Below are 11,197 nucleotides of genomic sequence, written 5' to 3' on the forward strand. Positions count from 1 at the left end.
ATCACAGGATGCAGATTGATTTACACAGTGGCGATCCTTACATTCTTTGTTACAGTTGGTGCCGTACCATGCGTTCCTAACACAAGCTAGCGAAACGGGAAAAAAAAGAAGAAAAGAAACAATGAACGAAATAAATCATATGCGATAACACATAGATGAAAGAACAGTGTTGAGTTATATAATGTACACATCCACATAGACATATTCATATACGATTATATTTTTTTTATACGAGCGTCGTACCAGATTAGTAAATAATTTATATGAATTTCAGGAAATATTTATATGTACAGCTTTATCAGTTAACCATATTTAAAAAGGTATACAACAACATTTGTTTCTTCACCAGTTGCACGTCATGTCTGTTTGACAAACCGCAAATGAAATGTGTTCATCTTAATCAATTGAGCATTTGTCCCAACCAAAGGGTGTGGAATGCAATACCTTTATCGAAACATTAATTGATACACATGTATCACTAACTATATACCTTGTGCACAATCGTCACCCTTCCAGCCTGTTTTACAACCACTAGTACCGCAGTCTCCTGTTGTGTTGCAGGGTGCAGATGGAGAGGCACAGTGACGGTTTCGGCAGTTCTTGTTACAATTAGGTCCATAGGTGTTGCTCTGTGAACATGCTGGATAATAAAGAACAGCACTGAATATATCGACTGTATTGAAATAGGTGTATATGGAAAATAGAAAACACATATCAGTTGTAGTATAAACACTCTCTTACTAGAGTGCTCCTAGTTTTATGTTCATTATATTACTTAATACTGTTTAGTTTACAGGACATTTGTCTTGTTTTGCGTGGCACAACACAGAAGAAACATGACAAACCACAGTATTATGATTCTAGGAGGTTATCTATTTTCTGTTTATGACTACATACACATTTCCAGGTATAAATACACATACATATATCAGACCCCCCCCCCCCCCCCACCCCCCCCCCCCCCCACCCCACCCCACCCCCATCTCGAATGTTATAACCATACTGAATACATAATTATTTTAACTGTGTGGTGACTGTACCTTTGATATTTCACACCTATTATCATATTGCAATTTGCCACCTTCAGTGAAGTGATTAGGCCCATATGTTAAATATTGTTGAAATAGCAACAAATAAAAAATTGTAAGTAACTGAACTACTCAATAAAATGGCTATTTAAACCAAGACATGGGGTAATAAAATAGTTTAAAAGCACCCACAGTCCTGAGTATCAAGATCAAAATGCATGTATGCAATATCAATCGAGCGAATAGTTCCATCCAATAACTGAGCAAACGTCATTAATATTTTAAACACGACTGCTTAGCATTTGTCTCTGTTTAGAAATAGGTTGTGTTAATGTTATATTGTATTATTACTGTTTGTACCTTGAGTACAGTCAGTTCCATTCCAGCCTGCTTGACATCCTCCATCGCAAGACCCATTATGCACCTTGCAAGAAGCAGAAATGTTGTCGCAGTGTCGTTCGTCACACTTCTTGCTACAGTTAGGACCATACGTCACGGTCTTCTCGCATGCTACCCAAACAAAAATGAAAAACCCCAATAACATGAGGGTTACACTCAAATAGCAAAGGTGTGGCACTAGCTTCTTGCATTTATATCAAACAATCTACAACAATATGATTAGTATATGATTAGCAACTTATATGATTTGTGCAGAACACTGTAGTACTTGTGGTATCACACAGCAATGTACCGTACATGATGGCGATTGATTTAAAGATACCTGATGGCATGTTTCATGATGATCCCTAAACACCAAATCCAAAACGTCTAATATAGACCAGTCTCGTTGGTGTAGTGGTTATGCCATCGGATTTGAGGCTGGTAGGTACTAGGTTCGCATGCCATCTGAGGCAATGGGAGATTTTGTATGTCACTAACCGGCTTCAAACCATAGTGAGTGCACTGCCAGGCCCAATGGGTAGGTGTAAGGCCACATACACCGTATTTCACCCCCTCAAAGTGCGCGATTATGGTTGTGTCTCCTGAGTGTATGACTCCACATGGGGGAATGATTACCCGGTATACTATGCAGGTTCCATGTACCCCAGACTCGGGTGATACTGAGATAGCTCAACTGATAGAAAGCATGAAGCACGGCCCTTTCAAGTAGGCCCATACCGAAATGGAAATACTGTGGCTTCACCATTCATCTCATCATTATCCATGTTTGAAATGTGCAAAAACAAAAATGTTTTTGTCTCTATGTTAAATGTTTTTGACGTTTATAAAAAGTATAATATTAATTAATACAACCGATTGTCATCTACAACAAACAAATTTACTGCAGAACTCCGCTTACATAAAAAAAAAGTATAATATTAATTAACACTATAGATTGTCATCTATGACATTCAAATTAACTGCAGAAATCCAAGCGCCTTATACTAGTTTTATTTAGAAAATATGTTTTTATATTTCATAATCCTGGATACGAGAATATGTAAGACATAAACTATTATATTCCGACACATTGCATAATATTATGTCCGAGGTTATTTTCCGATATGACACACAACTGATTGAAATTATATCTGCTACAATACTTTATTTTCATGTGATATAGATCTTTTGTTATAATTCTGGTAAAACCAAAAGATTTGATAACTGAAAGTTCTGCTTATATTGGGTGTCACTTGTGTAGCAAGGTATGCTAACTTTTTTAACAATGACAATAATGATGATATATATTGGGTGGCTAATAAAATAAAATAATAATAATAAAAACAAATAAAAAAGCAGACACAAAAACAAAACAAACCCTGCTAACTATGAAATTGTATAACAAATATGAGAACAATAAAGTTCATATTTCATACCCATTACTATATGTAACAATGAATATTTGCCACCTTCAGTGAAAGGTTTAAGCCCATAAGTCAGATACTGTTACAAATGTGACTCGTTGCACTTACTGCCTTCCTGTCTGGCGTCGGATTTTACGACACACAATTTTGGATATGTTGCTGTCTTAACGTTATATATTATGTTGGAAAATATAATATAGATTCCATTTGGTAGGATAATAAGGTATCTGATGGAGGGAAATAGGATCAAAAGCTGCATGGCCATTTGGAACCTGTGAATGATTGGGTATAGTTTGTTCCTGTCTGCTGGGGTAAAATGTCTAATTGTGTTAGCTGACTTCGACTAAGTAATGCAGAATCACCGCAAATAATATTATCGTTAGTGGTGGCAAATCCAAGGATGTTTTGATGAATGGTATGCTGCTTGGATTCACAATAGGGTATGATTCTATTCGTACCGTTTGTTATGTCACTACCCATCAACTTGATGTATGCCTGTATCACTACGTGAGGAGGAATTAAATATAGTCATCAACGGTTACAGGAAACAAAAACGGTTTCTGAAATGTGAATGGACATGTTTACACACTAAAATTATTAAAATAGACAATAATTATAAAATATTACTCCAAACTGGCTTCTGAAGGTGTATGCGTATTATGTCCTAATAATTCGCATAACACTATTTACATGTGTGACAAATACATTTGCATAACTTCCCGACATATTGCAAATGTGTTCCGTGCACACATATGTAACTACGTTCTCGTCGTGACCAATTTGCACATACATTTATAACTGACACATGTACGTATATGCAAGTGCAGTGGTGGTAAATAGGTACATTTGAATGAGGTATTATTATTTTTATTTTGTTTCAAGTACATGCATATAAGTATCCTTACTTTTGCAGTCGACACCTTGCCAACCAGTCTGGCAACCATGTTCACATTTCCCATCTATCATTTCACAACTTGAATTGTCATTACAATGTCGAGCTGAACAGTTTTGAGCACATCCGAAGCCATATGTTCCTGAGCTACAGGCTAAAATGGAAAACAAATATTTAACGAAGCATACACAAATAACCGTCATGCTCCACAACAATTGTAATACCATATTTTGCTATTCGGTTGTAGCGTACATATGTGAAGAAGGGACTCAATACGTTTAAAGTGGCTCAATAGCGGTCGCCAAACATAGTTCTTATTTTTTGTCAAATGTTAATACATTAAGCTACAACATATTCACTACAACAACTCAATATGTTCTATTACTAGAACAAAATAATTAGGCACTTATTAAATTAATTCATGTATTCACAGTCAATAATCACAAACAAAATATTGTTATTTATGAATTGTATACCTTCTGTACAATCCGTTGTCGTCCACCCTGGTAAACAGCCCCCAATACACAATCCGGTCTTTATATCACAAGTATACGGAGTGACTGGAAGACAGTGTCGACGAGTACAGTTCTTGACACAACCAGGACCGTAATTGAAACCATCATGACATTCTAACATAAATGAAACAAAATAATTATTAGACAACATAAATTTAATTTTTACTTAAATTGGAATAGCATCGCCATAATTATCATCGTCATCATAATTACGTTTGTTAAGTAAATTCAACTGTAATCCGAAAAGTACGGTATTTCTTTTTAACAAAGCAGACAACAAGGTTATGCTCCGTCTGTATAGATCTCTTGTGAGGTCAAAACTTGATTATGAATGCATTGTGTATGGGTCGGCACGCAAGTCTTACTTGCAGATGCTAGATCCAATACACAACCAAGGACTTAGGCTTTGTCTTGATGCATTTAGAACATCTCCTGTAGAGAGCTTGTACCTTGATGCACACGGACCTTGTTTGGGTGCTAGACGTGCAAAGCTTTCGCTGCAATACCCTGCTAAAATTAAATCATCTTACACGTGATGCGGTGTTTGATAACAAATATATGAAATTGTTTGATGCAAGGCCAAATGCTATTCGTACATTTCGTCTTCACATTCAGCATTTTGTTTATTACTTTCCAACATTGAATTAACTGTCACTTTGGAAACTCCTTCATATTTTGTTTTACCACCTTGGTGTATTAAATCACGTAAAATTGTGTTTGGTCTTGAGCATCTGAAGAAAGATCGTACATATGCTGTTGTGTATAAACAATTGTTCATGGAAATTCAAGACAGGTACCTTGATTAAATTCCTGTTTATACAGATGGATCACAGGATGGGAATTCCGTGGCTTTTTCTACGTTTTTTTTTTCCTTCAGATACAATAACGTCCATGCCTGATTCGGCATCAATCTTTAGTGCTGAAGTTCATTAAAGCCTTAGAAGAAATTAAGGATTCGATTGCACCCAAATTTATTATTTTTGCCGACTCACGTTCATGTCTTGAAGCTTTACGTAATATGAAGATGGGCCATCCCTTAATTGTGATGGTGATACGAAAGTGCATCTTTTTATCCCTTGCCAATAAAGATATTGTATTTTGTTGGGTGCCCAGCCACGTCTGCTTTGGATGTACCTCATGCCAGGGTTGGTATACCTTATACCGATTTTAAACATAACATCAACCGATTTATTGTTTTCGACTTGGCAACATGATTGGTACGGTGCGGTTGCGGACAAGCGTCATGCTAACAAGGTAGTCTTGGAAGACTGGCAGTCCTCCTATAGGCAGTAAAGGAAGGATGCGGTAGTCTTGTGTCGTGCTCGGATCGGTCATACATACTTGACCCATTCATTTATCTTGAAGAATGATCCTCCATCTCAGTGTGAGCACTGTCAGTGTACTCTGACGGTTCGCAACATTTTGGTGGAGTGTACTAATCTAAAAAAAACTCTCGGCAACGAAATATGATGGAATCATTTACAGTTTCTACGTGATACTGACTTGTATACTAAATTTTAATTGTATCTATCTGTGATATTTGCATTTTTTGTTATATTGTTATATATGCGTTTAAAGAGTGTTCCATGATGCATCGTTTGGTTCAAAAATCATGGCCATAGGTTAACAGAAACTGGGAGAAATTTTGACCAAGTGTGGTAGGGGTTAAAAATAAAATCACCCACTTAATAACTGGTATGACCACCTCTTGAATTGACCACTGCAGTGCATCGTAGGCGCATAGAATTGACTAAAGTGTTGATTTCTGTTTGTGAAATATTGTTCCATTCCTGAATGAACGCTTGACGAAGTTCGTTGACGTTAGCGGGTGGGTTGGGACGACGCCTCCATCGTCTGTCCAGACTATCCCAGGCATGCTCGATGGGGTTGAGATCAGGACTTTTAGTGGGCCAGTCATCAATGAAATCAATGTTATTTGTCCTAAGAAAATGTACAGTGTCTCTAGTTGTATGAGAGGTGGTATTATCATGCTGAAAAATCGAGATGTTGGCGTTGTTATGGAACAGAGGAATGACGTGATGAGCGAGAATGTCATCGCGGTAACGTTGAGCATTTAAATTGCCATCAATGACGACTAGTGGTGAACGATAACCATGGGCAATGGCTGCCCAGACCATGACAGAACCCCCACCCCCGAAACGATCTCGTTCAAGAACACAACAGTCACCATAGCGTTCATTTCTCCAACGGTAGACGCGCACTCTGCCATCACCACGTTGTAAAGAAAATCGGGATTCATCCGAAAAAAGAACGGTATTCCATCGTCGCCGTATCCAACGAGTGTGTACACGTGCCCACTTAAGACGATTTAGACGATGACGTTGCGTTAAAATGCATCCGACGTAAGGACGTCGTGCATGTAAACCGTTCTCCCGCAGACGGTTACGAACAGTTTGCCCACTGATTCGGTTATTGTGAAGCCCAGGTGTGTTAGCAGCAGTAGCAGTGGCAGTTTGGAATCGATTGCGCAAATGCGTGTTCATGATATAGCGGTCTTGACCACGTGTTGTAACACGCGGATGTCCACGAGGTGACAAGTCGTTGGTGCTTCCTGTCGTTCGAAATCTTACGCGAAGATTTCGTATCGCTCGACTAGAACTCCAGACATGCCTTGCAACGTCTTCTGTCGACATGCCACCATCAAGCATGCCAATCGCCCGTTCGCGTAAATTATTGGGTATTCTTGGCATACTAAAAATTACGAGTTCTGTTCTGTTAGCAATCAATCATTTATATCCTAAAATGGCTAATAAAATCTGCAATTGGCTAAAATTTTGGCTAAACCATGTTCTATCTTCTGATGTGAACAAACGGTTACATAATCTATCTGACAGCTCAAACATAATAATAATAACAAATATTCAATTAGCGTAATAGCGATCTCGTGACCGGTAACGAGAAAATCCAGAATACAGCGTAGGCGTTATGATGTTTTGTTTATTTTAATAATCACTGTTATTAATTTAACCGCATGCATTCGACGTGTATGACAGCAATGTGACGGTAATTCAATGTCTGGAAGATCCGTAACTTGTTATTTTAACTTTGTAAAGTCTTTGAACCAAAGTAATAAAATCAAACCAACAATGCGTGTCAATTTGAATGCACATGCCAGTTCAGGGCCGAGAGACATGTAGGCTATCCCAAGAGCTGAGTTCAGCCAGGTCGAGCGAAAACCAAACGTTCGCTACACTGGTTTGTGCGCTTCACGTTAAACCAAAATGGGCACGACGGACACCAGTCAAATAGTTCGCGAACGTTAGGAAGAACGTTCGTTGGCTGAACCGAGGAAAGCTACAAATAATATATATTTTGCTTTTATTCAGAATTATTGACACCTACAAATACACACCCGCTCCGCCGTGGAGAAATTTTGCGTGACAGCTTTATAGTGTACCATTACAGATCACGTTTCACTTTCTTGACGATTTACTTGTTTTTGGCAGAGATATGATCCATGAATTTAGGAGGCACAAACATATGTTTCCCTGACTTTGTTTTTGCAATGCCTCAATATATTCAGCTGAATAGCTTTACCATATTCTATTCCAGATCAAGTTTGACTTCCATGGCAATTTACCCCTTTTTACAGTTATAGTTATAACCCTTGAACTTAGGACATACTTTTTTCAATGCCTTAAGATATTGATACAACTTTGTCATGCACTGTTACAGATCAAGTTTACTCCATGGCGATTTTCCCATTTTAACACAGTTATAGCCCTTGAACTGAAGAGATAAACAAATTTGTTGTGCACGGTAGGGAACAAGTATTGCTTTAGTAGTACCCACAGAATGCTTGTTAAACATATAATCTACACTCCACATTCCGTACTATTAATTATTATAATATGCACTCCACACGCATTATGGTAATGAGTGATATTGTGTTACCCACCCCTACAATTGACAAAACTAAGAATAACTTAGAATATTAGATATTAATTACAAACTCGCAGGGTTATTTTTATAGCACAAAGGCATCTTAATTTATCAAAAAATCTTTGATTTAATAGGGTGAAAGCCTGAAATTGCAATGTTACAAATCAAAATAACCCAAAACTGATTTCCACTCAGTATTGTATAACAACCGGTTGATTAATAAGAAATGTATTTTATTTAACGACACCACTTGAGCACAATTATTTATTAATTATTGGCTATTGGATGTCAAACATTTGGTAATTTTGACATATAGTCTTAGAGAGGAAACTCGCTGCATTTTCCCCATTTCTAGCAGGGGATTTTTTTATATGCACCATCCAACAGATAGGATAGCACATACCACGGTCTTTGATATACCAGTCGTGGAGCACTGACTGGAACGTGAAATAGCCCAATGGGCCCAGCGATGGGGATCGATCCCAAACCGACGGCGCATCAAGCGAACGCTTTACCACTGGGATACGTGCCGCCCTCAATTAATAAAGACTTGAAGATGGAAAAGATTTATTCTCAGGCTGAAATTACATTTACGGTTTATTTTATAAGATTATCCTTCTCTGTTATTCATTTTACAAATAACGCGTCAACACTGTAACGCCGGTCAGCAAGCACAGACTATGATGTATAATGATAAACCAAGACATTTTACATGATTACTTCCAAGTAGAAGAAACCACAATATTTCCAGATGATATTAACGAAATGTTCCGTCAATTTCAGTTTTCTACACATGATCAGGCAAAACAAAGGATGGGTCACTGTGTATGTTTTATGTATGTTTATGGATGGTTCGAAGATAACTTGGCAATGTAACATAGCTAATCAACAATACTGAGATGAATATGTGTGTTTTGGTTAAATTTTGTCAACACCGTTACGGTCAACAACGTAACATTATGACGTTACGATTGTGATCAAGTGTCTACATTACCACATGTTCAACATGACATAGCCTTAAAATGTAGTGAGGTATCGCTAAACAAGTATTCCTTTGCACTCCTATTGTTTTGACCATTTAATTGCGTCCGTACCAGGAAGAGTGTTGTTATATATTAATATATTAGGTCACGATAATAGTATCAGACAAGCGTCCTTCGAACGTGATTGAAACTTTGAACTAAGGATTTCTAATTACTCATTGACAATACAATATGGTGCAGTGACCCCTACTTTACGTGCCTGAACCTTTTTGGGGGATAGAGACACGTTAATCTATACCACCTAGTCGGTTGTCACACATGCGAGAAGCTATTAGACAGGGAGTTGTATTTCGAAGCTTCGTTTATGTTAAATTGACCGGCCTCGGTGGTGTAGTGGTTATGCCATCGAACTTGAAGCTGGTAGGTACTGGGTTCGTATCCCATCTGAGGCAATGGGGGATTTTTCATGCCAGTACCGGCTTCAACCCAGAGTGAGTGCACCGCTAGGCTCAATGGGTAGGTGTAAGGTCACAAACACCGAGTTTCACCCACTTCACGGGTGCGATTACGGATTATTCTTCTGGGGGATGATTACCCGGCATGCACTGCAAGTTCCGTGTACTCCGGACTCCGGTGATACAGAGATAGCACAAATGACAGCAAGCGTGGAGCACGGTGGAAGATAACAATGAAAGATAATTTAAAATTATACCAGTATGCAACTTATCATGCTTTTACACATTTTGAACTATTCAAATATATTTTGGCATAAGATACTGGATAATATAATCTACTCGACAGGTGCATTAGCATGCACTTCACATTATTTATAATACATATAATCTACACTCCACATGCTTTATTATACACATGATTTACACACATTTCTCTATTATACATACAACCTACATTCTGCATTCGTTAATATAACTGTATTCTGCATTCCACAATTATGACCGGCCTCGGTGGCGTCGTGGCAGGCCATCGGTCTACAGGCTGGTAGGTACTGGGTTCGGATCCCAGTCGAGGCATGGGATTTTTAATCCAGATACCGACTCCAAACCCTGAGTGAGTGTTCCGCAAGGCTCAGTGGGTAGGTGTAAACCACTTGCACCGACCAGTGATCCATAACTGGTTCAACAAAGGCCATGGTTTGTGCTATCCTGCCTGTGGGAAGCGCAAATAAAAGATCCCTTGCTGCTAATCGGAAGAGTAGCCCATGTAGTGGCAACAGCGGGTTTGCACTCAAAATCTGTGTGGTTCTTAACCATATGTCTGACGCCATATAACCGTAAATAAAATGTGTTGAGTGCGTCGTTAAATAAAACACTTCTGTCTTTCCACAATTATGATTACAGATATATATATGATCTACACTGTGCATTCATTACTTTACATATACAACCAGATGTGTTGTCTAAATTATGTGTACAATAATGAATGGGGAGTGTTGATTACACATGCAATAATAAATGGATTTTGCATATTATATGCATAATAATGAATGTGGAGTGTATATAACATGTTATAACTAATGTGGAGTGTATATTATATGAATAATAATGAACATAGAGAAGATTATGTGTATAATAATGAACGGAGATTGTGTATTATATGTATACAAATTAATGAGTAGTGTATGCGGTGTGTGAAGTTATAAATAAGTAGTGTAGGTTATATGCATGATAATGAATGTAGAGTGTATGTTATATCTATTATAATGAATGTGGAGTATAGATTATATATGTAATAATGAACGGGGAGTGGAGATTATATGTATAATAATGAATATGAAGTGTATATTACATGTATTAATAGGTATAATAACAGCCCTTGTCTTTTAAGGTGCGTGGGTGCGATCGCGCTCACACAGCGCACGCAATCTGGCGAGTGTAACAAAGTAACGTACGTTACACTTAACAAACAGCGCACGTAAAACTAATTATGTATATTGATTGCCACTATTTACCGTATGTAGCTGATAGAAAGACCCGTTTAATAATACCAGAAGAAAAATTGTGACGAAAACAGCAGCGTTCATGCACGCTATTAATATATAACTGGTACTTAT

The sequence above is a fragment of the Gigantopelta aegis genome, chromosome 6, assembly GCF_016097555.1.
Source record: "Gigantopelta aegis isolate Gae_Host chromosome 6, Gae_host_genome, whole genome shotgun sequence".
Lineage (NCBI taxonomy): Eukaryota > Metazoa > Mollusca > Gastropoda > Neomphalida > Peltospiridae > Gigantopelta > Gigantopelta aegis.